The 11,275-nt window shown below is 35.5% G+C and overlaps 1 pseudogene; it reads left to right on the top strand.

Annotated features, from left to right (window-relative positions):
• Nucleotides 1–1,532: 1,532 nt before the first annotated feature.
• Nucleotides 1,533–7,081, top strand: LOC119371323 (uncharacterized; annotated as a pseudogene).
• The last annotated feature ends 4,194 nt before the right edge of the window (nucleotides 7,082–11,275 follow it).

Here is an 11,275-nt window from a genome sequence, read left to right as displayed (position 1 = left end):
TAATATTGTCTTTTAAATTCTAGTTTCTTGTTTTTGTATGAGCTTTCTATTGCTCCTATTACATTGTTAGGGTGTGTTTGCTTGTTTACTACACTCTAATTGATAATTACAGTAGTGCATTATTCATACTCTTGTGCTACTATCCATCACGTTTTGAGTCTTCTTTCTAGAATTTGTGCTTGCTTTTCATTGATAAGTTTTATTCCTTGATTCTAAATGTGATTTTGAGTTGATTGGTTTAACTAAGATTCTGAAGTTCAATTGGAAGAATTGCAAGGAGTGAGTAAAGAGTGTAAACACGTGAGGAAGTGATTTACCATTAATTCAAATCTCCTTGTGTTTTCTTTTGAAAACTAACAACGAGTACAGGCAAATCTGGTGATGGTAATGATGGAATTCCAATTAAAGATCCTCAATTAAAACTCTTCATGGAAGCAATTCAAGGACAGTTTAGAACCTTCAATAATCTTGTCCAAGACATGAGGGAGGAGTTGCAAGAGATAAAAGCTTCACAAAGCTCTAATACAACTAGAACTCGTCCACAAACCAGATTTCAAGACCATGATGTTGAAGAGAGTGAAGAGACCAATCCTAATAAACTTGATGGGGACTTGGGATCAATTAAAATGAGGATTCCAGAATTCAAAGGCAATAACAATGCTGAAGAATATCTTGAATGGGAGAGAAAAGTAGAACAAATTTTTGAATGCCATAACTATTCTCAAGAAAAGAAATCCCATCTTGCTGCTGTTGAATTCAAAGGTTATGCCATGTTTTGGTGGGAACAATTACTATTGAAAAGAAGAAGAAAGGGATTGCGACCTGTACCACCATGGGAGATTATGAAAGAATTGATGCACCAAAAATTTGTCCCTACTCACTACTTTAGGGATTTACACAATAAATTAGCAAGGATGGTGCAAGGAGGAAGAAGTGTTGAAGAGTACTACAAGGAGATGGAGATTTGCATGGCTAGAGCCAAGATTGAGGAGGAAGAGCAAATCACCATGTCACGATTCCTTGGAGGTCTCAATAAAGACATTGCTGATGCTTTAGAGATGTATAGGTATGAAAGCTTAGAGGAGATGGTAGATATGGCCATGAAACTTGAAAGACAGAAAAAGGGGAGATCCAACACCAATAAGTATTCCAACAACACATGGGGATCTAAATGGCCTAAAGAAGGTGAAAAGAAAGAATTTAGAGGCTCAAGTTCTCAAAGGAAAGATTCAACTTCAAAGGGTAAAGAAACTGTCCAAACTCCATTTAAAAGCAACAAAGGTACTTCTAACTCTACAACCCCTTCTAGAGAAATTAAATGCTTTAAATGTTTGGGGAAAGGGCATTATGCATCTCAATGTCCTAATAAAAGGGTTATGATTGTTAAAGATGATGGGAATGTTAGTTCTGAATCTGAATGTAGTGATTATGATGATATGCCTAAATTACTTGATGATAACGATGATGATGATTCAGAAAATTTGATACTTCCTGAACATGGAGAAGCTTTGGTTGCTAGACGTGCTTTGAACATGCATGTTAAAGAAGAAAGCCTTGAGCAACGTGAGAATATATTTCACACTAGATGTTTGATTAGTGGGAAAGTGTGTACTCTTATTATTGATGGGGGTAGTTGCACTAATGTTGCTAGTGTAAACATGGTAAACAAACTGAACTTGACTTGTCTCAAGCATCCTAAACCTTATAGGTAGCAATGGTTGAATGATTGTGGGGAAGTGAAAGTGACTAAACAGGTACTTGTGCCATTTTCTATTGGATGGTATGAAGATGAAATTTTGTGTGATATAGTACCTATGCAAGCTGGACATCTATTGTTGGGAAGACCATGGCAATATGATAGAAGAGCGCTTCATGATGGCTTCCACAACCGATATTCTTTGATCCATAAGGGGAAAAAGGTGGTTCTTGTACCATTATCACCTCAAGAGGTATATGAAGATCAAAGAAAGATAGTTGAAAGAGAAAGAGAGGTTTCGGCCTTGAGAAAACATGAGAGTGAAAATTTGAGAATGAGAGAACAAAAGAGAGAAAAGAGTAAGGATGAGGGAAAAGAGGCCACAAAAATAACAAAACAAATAAATGGCCCAATTGTGAGTGAAAAACAGAGAGTAGAGAAAAAGAAACAGACTTTTTATGCAAGAGTTAGAGAGGTTAAATGTGCTATTGCCTTGGAGAAGCCCATATTGCTTCTAAGGTACAAAGAGGTTTTATTTGCTGAAACTAACACTAACCTTGATAGTTTGCCTTCTATGTTTGTTTTTATGTTGCAGGAATTTGATGATGTCTTTCCTAGTGAACTACCAAGTGGTTTATCACCTTTAAGAGGAATAGAACATCAAATTGACTTCATTCCTGGATCCACCATTCCAAATAGGCCTGCCTATAGAAGCAATCCAATGGAAACAAAGGAGTTGCAAAGGCAAGTTGATGAACTTATGGAGAAAGGTTTGGTGAGAGAAAGCATGATCCCGTGTGCCGTTCCCGTGCTTCTAGTACCTAAAAAGGATGGAACATGGCGCATGTATGTTGATTGTAGAGCGGTCAACAAAATCACTATAAAGTATAGACACCCTATCCCTAGACTTGATGATATGTTAGATGAATTGCATGGGGCAACTTACTTTACTAAAATTGATTTAATGAGTGGTTACCATCAAATTAGAATGCAACTAGGTGATGAATGGAAAACTGCTTTTAAAACTAAGTATGGTTTGTATGAATGGTTAGTTATGCCTTTTGGATTATCTAATGCACCTAGTACTTTTATGAGGCTTATGAACCATGTATTGCGTGCCTTCTTAGGAAAGTTTGTAGTTGTATACTTTGATGATATACTCATCTATAGCAAGTCTCTTAATGATCATATTGAGCATGTTAGGATGGTGTTACAAACTTTGAGGATAGAAAAGTTGTATGCTAAACTTAACAAATGCACGTTTTGTATAGATAGACTTGTATTTCTTGGTTTTATTGTGAGTGCACAGGGTATTGAAGTAGATGAGGAGAAAGTTAAAGCTATCAAAGAATGGCCAACTCCCAAATCAGTTTCTGAAGTTAGGAGTTTTCATGGGTTGGCAAGCTTCTATAGAAGATTTGTTAGAGATTTCTCTTCAATTGCAGCACCACTAACAGAAATTATCAAAAAGGAAGTTGGGTTCAAGTGGGGAGAAGAACAACAAAGGGCATTCGAAACACTAAAAGGGAAGTTAACTTCTGCACCTATACTTTATTTGCCTAATTTTGAGAATACTTTTGAGATTGAGTGTGATGCTTCTGGAGTGGGAATTGGGGCTGTCCTAATGCAAGAAAAGAAGCCAATTGCCTACTTTAGTGAGAAGTTGAATAGAACACAACTCAACTATTCAACCTATGACAAAGAGCTTTATGCCTTGGTAAGAACTTTATATGTTTGGCAACACTACTTATTACCTAAAGAGTTTGTCATCCATACTGACCATGAGGCCCTAAAACACTTGAAGGGTCAAGGTAAGCTAAATAAAAGACATGGTAAGTGGGTTGAATTTATTGAACAATTTCCATATGTGATTAAATACAAGCATGGAAAAGACAATGTTGTTGCTGATGCATTATCAAGAAGATATACTCTAATTACTGCTCTTAGTTCTAAATTGCTTGGATTTGAGTATGTTAAGGAATTGTATGTGAATGATTCTGATTTTGGCAACATATATGTAGCATGTGAACATGGAGCATTTGATAAGTTCTATAGACATGATGGTTATTTGTTTAAGGGCAGCAAACTTTGTGTGCCTAAATGTTCTATGCGTGAATTGCTTGTGATTGAATCTCATAGTGGGGGATTGATGGGACACTTTGGGCTACATAAGACTTATGATATGTTAAATGAACACTTTTATTGGCCTCACATGATTAAAGATGTAGAGAGGGTTTGTAACTCTTGTATTACTTGCAAACAGGCCAAATCTAAGTCTATGCCTCATGGATTATACATGCCTTTACCTGTTCCTAGTTCTCCTTGGATTGATATATCTATGGACTTTGTACTTGGATTACCTAGGACTAAACGTGGTAAAGATAGCATATTTGTTGTTGTTGATAGATTTAGCAAGATGGCTCATTTCATTCCTTGTCATAAAACTGATGATGCCAACAATATTGCTGAATTATTCTTTAAAGAAGTGGTAAGATTGCATGGGGTACCAAGAACTATAGTTTCTGATAGGGATGCAAAGTTCCTTTCACACTTTTGGAGAGTTTTGTGGGGTAAGCTTGGAACTAAATTGTTTTATTCTACAACTTGTCATCCACAAATAGATGGACAAACTGAAGTTGTGAATAGAACTTTAGGAACATTGCTTCGTGCCATTGTGGGTAAGAACTTGAAAACTTGGGAAGAATGTTTGCCATTTATTGAGTTTGCATATAATCGTAGCATACATTCTACCTCAGGTTTTAGTCCATTTGAACTTGTTTATGGCTTTAATCCACTAACTGTATTAGATCTTGTTCCTTTACCTTTGAATGAACTTACTAATTTAGATGGTGATAAAAAGGCAGAATTGGTGAAGTCCTTACATGAGAAGGCTAGAGCCAACATAGAAAAGAGGAACAAGCAATATGCTAATAAAGCCAACAAGGGCAGGAAGAAGTTAGTGCTTATGCCAGGTGATTGGGTTTGGGTACACTTTCGCAAGGAAAGATTTCCCAACCAAAGGAAGAGTAAGCTAGATGCACGTGGAGATGGTCCATTCCAAGTCTTAGAGCGCATCAATGACAATGCCTACAAAATAGACTTGCCAGGTGAGTATGGTGTTTCTGCAACTTTCAATGTTAGTGATTTGTCTCCCTTTGACATGGATGCAGATTTGAGGACAAATCTTTTTAAAGAAGGGGGGATGATACGGATCCACCACCACCAACCACCTATGGAGCTCAAGGGAACAAGGACCACAACAATAACAATCCATTAGCACTTCCTAGTGGACCAATTACAAGGAGCCGTGCAAAGAAGTATGGAGCAACCATGTCCTTATACATTCAAGGGCAAATCACACAAGAGCTCCATGACCTTGCTTTCAACAAGTGCTATGAAGAACTTAAAGAAACACCTAAGTTTCTCACATTAATAGAAGCACATGTTGAGTTGGTAAGCACGCCCGTGCAAGGTGGCACGCCCCAGACCGTGCAAGCTACTGCCTCTCAAAGAACAACACATGATTTGGAGCACGCCCGTGCCAATTAGCAGGCCCCAGGCCGTGCACTTCTCTGCCTCTCGCGAGGAACACTCATCCATGCGCGCACGCCCATGCCAATTAGCACGCCCCAGGCCGTGCACTTCTCTGCCTCTCGCGAGGAACACTCATCCATGCGCGCACGCCCGTGCCAATTAGCACGCCCCAGGCTGTGCACTTCTCTGCATCTCGCGAAGGAAGTCATACAATGCCCGCACGCCCGTGCACCTTGGCACGCCCTAGACCGTGCAACTCCCTGCCTCTCAAATATTAGTTAGTTATTTTTGAGTTTTTGCTTTGTTAATGGGTTGGGCCTCCAATATTTCGACCACCCTTGATTAGTTAGCCTTATTTTGATTAAATTTAGTCAATCTTTAGTGGATTTGGATTAGATCTCCAAATCCTTAAGTTGTTATGATTTTGTTAGTCAACTCCTTAGTTGGTTTAGATTTGCTAAATCCTACTCCTTAGCTAACTCTAAATCCTCTAAGGATCTGGACCTCTTAGATTAGTATAAATAGCTTGTTATTTTGTAATTATTAACAATTTATTCAATGAATTAAAGACTACTTCTTCATGCTTAGGCGTGTTCATGTTTTTAGAGAGTGTGAGATTGCATTCTTCTAATTGCATCAAGAATCAAGGTAAACTTATCAATTCTTTGTGGCGTTTATCTTATTCTTTTACTCTATTATTGGTGTTCTTGCTTCTTTAAGCTTTGGGTGCCATAGAGGGGAGTTTATTCTAGATCTTTGATCTCTTCTAAAACTTGTCATTGAGTTCATGAAATTTATTTTCATTAGGTTCCGCGTCAGTTGAATTCACATATCTTAAAATATTTTCATGTTTATATGTATATCTGATTGTTGAATTATAATTCAGTAAATTATGTTCATTTCTTAGTTATCAAATATTAAAGAATGACTCATATAAAAGTAGAAATATATATATATATATATGATAGTCAATTTAGCTTTCATAGTTTATGACAGTTACCAAAGTGACTTGAAACATTGAAATTTTATGATAGCAAATTACATAAAAATATATATAATATTTTTCAAAATTTTTTTAATTAGTAGATTGGGACTAGCCCAAAGGAGAGTCACTTTTTATTAATTATATGTAATAAAATATGATTTGTTTTTACTTGAAAAGTTTAAATGGATACACAAAGGTGACATGTAAGTAGTACAAATTCATTTTACAAAGTTATGATTGAACACTAGATATACTGTAGTTTTACCCAAAGGAAAAATTAAAGTGATATCAGTAGTTCATCATTTATAGTTTTAACAAACTTGAGGCCTTATATGAGCATTATCTTATTTTCTACAATTCCAACTTCATTGCATTCTCTTGCTTCTGCAATAACAACTTTTGATGGGTCGAATTTTTCGGAATGGTATGAAAGGGTTCAGTTCTCATTGGGTGTATTAGATCTTGACATGGCTTTATTAAATGAGAAACCTCCAAAAGTTACTATAGAAAGTACTATAAAGGAGGCGGAACATTCAAAGGCTTGGATCAGGTCAAATAGACTCAGTCTTATGTTTATGAGAATGACCATTGCAGCTAATATCAAGACTTCTCTTCCTCAAACTGAGATAGTCTCAGAATTTTTGAAATCTATGAAGGAATGTTTTAAATGCGTCGATAAGTCTCTTGCTGGCACTTTGATGGCTAAATTGACCACAATGAAATATGATGGTCAAAAAGGAATTCAACAACATATTCTTAACATGAATGAAAATGCTGCAAAACTTAATGCATTAGGAATGAATGTTTATGAATCCTTCTTAGTGCAGTTCATCCTTAACTCACTTCTTCCCAGTTTGCTCCATTAAGATCCACTATAACACTACTAATGAGCAATGGAAGTTGAATGAGCTAACTAGTAAGTGTATTCAAAAGGAAATGAACATGAGGCAAGATGGACAACATTTAGCTCATACTGTAACTCATGGAGCTATGAAGAAGAAAGGCAAATTTGGAAAAAGAAAGAATTTTTCCACCAAGAAATGTAAGTGGACATCGAGAAACTAGCCAAAGACATGATGGAAAATTTATTGTCAAATGCAAGAAAGGACATGTAAAGAAGGACTGTATCAAATGCAAGAATTGTTTTGAAAAGAAAGGTATGCATTTTGCTTTTATATGTTATGAATCAAACCTTGCTAAAGTTCCTTCTAATACTTGGTGGGTTGATTCTTGAGCCGCTACTCATGTTACAAATTTTATGCAGGGATTCCTTACAACCTAGAAACTGATGGAAAGTGAAAATTTTCTCTATATGGAAAACCGCCTCAAAGTAGAAGTGGTAGTTGTGGGTACCTATCGCTTACTCTTAGAGACTAGCCATTAGCTGGACCTCATGAACACCTTTTATGTACCTTCATTTTCTAGGAATTTAATTTCTGTATCCAAATTAGATGATTCTAGATATTCAGTTACTTTTGGTTGTAGAAGACTATGTTTTTTTATTTAACTTAGTGATTGTTGGCTCTGGTGTTTTATATGATGGTTTATAAAAAATTTCTTTAAATCTTGAATTTGTACAAGCTTTAGTAACCTTCCATTCAAATATTGGCTCAAAACGTGGCTTAATCAAAGAAAATTCTTCATTCTTATGGCATAAAAGGGTGGGGCACATCTCGAGGGAAAGAATTGAAAGATTAATAAAGGATGGAATTTTGCAAAATATAGACTTTACTAATTTTCAAGTATGTTTGGATTGCATTAAAGGAAAGCAAACCAAGCATACAAAGAAAGGTGCCACAACGAGTAATGAGCTTCTTGAGATAATAAATACATATATTTGTGGACCCTTTTCAACTCCTTGTTTCACAGGAGAGAAATATTTTATCACCTTCGTGATGATTTGTCTCGTTATGGTTTTGTATATATAATTCATGAGAAATCTTAGGCTATTGACATCCTTGAGGTGTACATTACAAAAGTTGAGAGAAAATTACATTGAAAAGTTAAAATTGTTAGATCAGATCGAAGTGGTGGGTACTATAATAGATATGATGAGTCAGGAAAAAAATGGCTTATTTGCTAAATTCTTAGAAAAGCGTCGCATTCGTGCTCAATATACAATGTCAGGGACACCACAACAGAATGTTGTTGCTGAAAGGCATAATCATACTTTAATGGAAATGGTTAAGAGTATAATGAGTTATGCAATTGTACCTATTTCCTTGTGGGGTGAAGCTTTAAAAAGCAAATTTATATCTTGAACAGAGTTCCTAGTAAGGCAGTCCCAATAACTACTTTTGAGTTGTGGACTGGTAGGAAACCTAGTTTGAGACATTAACATATATGGGGTTGTCCGACAAAGGCAAGAATCTTTAACCCACATGAGAAAAAGTTAGATTCAAGAACTATATCTAGATTCTTTATTGGTATCCAAATAAGTCAAAAGGGTACAGAGTTTATTGTCCTAACCAAATATGAGGATAGTAGAAACCGGAAATGTCAGATTCCTAGAAAATGGAGAGTTTAGTGGGAGTAATGAACCTAGAAAGGTAGAACTTGAGGAAATAAGAGTGGATATTCTACCACCATTTTTACCTCAAGAACTTATTGCACCTCAATCTTCTCAACAAGTTGATATAAATGATCAACAAGAAAGAGACGGTTCATTACCCTAGGAAGATGTCGTCATTGAAAATATTGTAGAAGCACCACAACCTGTAGCTTTGATAAGATCTCAAAGAGAACAAAACACTGCAATTTCTAATGATTATATGGCGTATTTACAAAATTCAGATTTCGATATTAGGAAAAAGAAAGACCCGGTTTCATTTTCACAAGCCATGGAAAGTAATGATTCTAATAAATGGATTGATGCTATGAATGAAGAGTTGAAATCAATGGACCACAATTGTGTTTGGGATCTCTTTAAACTGCCTTCTAACTGTAAAACTATCAGGTGTAAATGGGTCTTTAAGACCAAACGCAATGCTAAAGGCAATATTGAATGATTTAAAGCTAGACTAGTGGCCAAAGGTTTTACACAAAAGGAAGGCATTTATTATAGAGAGACCTTCTCGCTAGTTTCAAAGAAGGATTCTCTTTGAATTATCATGCAACTTGTAGCTCATTTTGATTTAGAGTTATATCCATTGGACATTAAAACCGCTTTTCTGAATGGAAATTTAGATGAAGAGCTACATGGAACAACTTGAAGGATTAGTAAAGAAAGGAAATGAGCATTTAGCTTGTAAATTAAAGAAATCCATTTATGGTCTTAAACAAGCTTCTAGACAATGGTATATAAAATTTAATAATACCATTACATCTTTTGGATTTAAAGAAAACATCATTGATCACTGCATATATCTGAAAGTCAGTGGGAGCAAGTTTATATTTTAATATTACATGTGGATGATATTTTGTTAGCTAGTACTGATATTAGTTTGTTACATGAAACCAAGGAATATCTCCCTAAGAACTTTCAAATGGTTAATGTGGGTGAGGCAACCTATGTCATTGGCATAGAGATCTTTAGAGATCGATCTCAAGGATTACTAGGCTTGTCTCAAAAAGGATATATTAATCGAGTTCTAGAGAGATTTATTATGCAGTTATGTTCAGCCAGTGTTGCACCCATTCAAAAGGGTGACAAATTAAGTAATAAACAGTGCCCAATGAATGATTTGGAAAGGGAACAAATGAGAAAAACTCCTCATGCATCAGCTATTGGGAGCTTAATGTATGCCCAAACATGCACTAGGCCAGACATTGGCTTTACTGTTGGAATGTTAGGAAGATACCAGAGTGATCCAGGATTTGAACAATGGAAAGCAGCAAAGAAGGTTATGAGGTACTTTCAAGGAACAAAGGATTATATGCTCACATATAAAAGATAAGAAAAATTAAAAGTCATTGGGTTCTAAGATTCAGATCATGGTGGTTGCCTAGATAGCTTAAAGTCCACTTCTGGATTTGTCTTTACGTTAGCAGGTGGAGCAATTTCATGGAAGAGTGTGAAGCAATCCATTATTGCTTCATCCACAATGGAAGCCGAGTTTATTGCATGTTTTAAAGACTCGAGTCATGCTTTGTGGTTGTGAAATTTTATCTCAAGACTTGATGTTGTTGACTTAATTGCCAAGCCACTAAGAATGTATTTTGATAATGCAGCAGCTATTTTCTTCTCTAAAAATGGAAAATAATCATGTGGGTCCAAACACATGGACTTAAAGTATTTGGTTGTTAGAGAAAGAGTCCAGAAACAAAAAGGGTCAATTGAAAATATTAGTACTGCACTTATGATTGTTGATCCATTAATTAAAGGGTTACCTCCAAAAACATATATGGAACATGTTGTTGGGATGGGTCTTTTGAGTAATCCATGATATGTAATTTATGGATGCGCATTAAGAATTTGTTTTTGTCTATTCTTGTTTTTCAATTACGGGTGTACATCTTGATTGCTTGACAGATAAGAATTGTTTTGACAAAACAAATTATTGGGGTTGTTTCATTAGAATATTGAATTAATGATTGTGATTAATGTATAGTACATAGAAGGGTCATAGGACCGCTATGACTCACATTTGTAAGAATAATTAATTTCAGTATTATAGTATTTTAATTTGGGATTGTTGGCTTATATCAAATTTCGTGATCACGTGTCAAATGTATTTTGCTTTATTTTTTTTTTTTCTTATCTTTTTCATAATCAATTTAGTGAACCCATTGGGTGAATGTAAAACTCACGTCTTTAACTAATCACTAATCTAGTATTTAAAACCAGTTACAGTTATTAGCCAACTAAAGGATAAGACCAAATTCTTAAGGTATGTTGAATTCAAAGATCTTTATATTTCATTCCACATTAAATTTATATTTTACAATTCCTTCTCTTGACACTCCCTTTAGTACGGTTACTGGGTTGAAGAGATAGGCCAGCGACATGCTTAACACAAGCATATGGCCCTGCAATTCTTAATCAAATTAAACCAATATAAAACGAACAATATCTATCTGCCCCTAGATTACTTCCAAACCCAAATCTTACTAAAAATACT

Source organism: Jatropha curcas, chromosome 4 (genome assembly GCF_041381405.1).
Source record: "Jatropha curcas cultivar XTBG-Jc1 chromosome 4, XTBG_Jcur_1.0, whole genome shotgun sequence".
Taxonomy (NCBI): domain Eukaryota; kingdom Viridiplantae; phylum Streptophyta; class Magnoliopsida; order Malpighiales; family Euphorbiaceae; genus Jatropha; species Jatropha curcas.
This window is presented reverse-complemented; position numbering and strand designations above follow the sequence as displayed.